The sequence below is a fragment of the Pygoscelis adeliae genome, unplaced genomic scaffold (assembly GCF_000699105.1).
Source record: "Pygoscelis adeliae isolate BGI_AS28 unplaced genomic scaffold, ASM69910v1 Scaffold12, whole genome shotgun sequence".
NCBI lineage: Eukaryota > Metazoa > Chordata > Aves > Sphenisciformes > Spheniscidae > Pygoscelis > Pygoscelis adeliae.
In genome coordinates, this window is record NW_008824290.1 from 931830 (window position 1) to 932263 (window position 434).

Sequence of the window (434 nt, forward strand, 5' to 3'; positions counted from 1 at the left end):
GTGTGCCCAGGTGGCCAAGAAGGCCAACGGCATCCTGGCCTGTATCAGAAATCGTGTGGCCAGCAGGAGGAGGGAAGTGATCGTGCCCCTCTACTCAGCACCAGTGAGGCCGCACAGGCTTGAATACTGTGTTCAGTTTTGGGCCCCTCACTACAAGAAGGACGTCGAGGTGCTGGAGTGTGTCCAGAGAAGAGCAACAAAGCTGGTGAAGGGTCTGGAGAACAAGTCTTATGAGGATCGGCTGAGGGAACTGGGATTGTTTAGCCTGGAGAAAAGGAGGCTCAGGGGAGACCTCATCGTTCTCTACGACTACCTGAAAGGAGGCTGTAGCGAGGTGGATGTTGGTCTCTTCTCCCAAGTAACAAGCGACAGGACAAGAGGAAATGGCCTCAGGTTGCGCCAGGGGAGGTTTAGATTGGCTATTAGGAAAAATT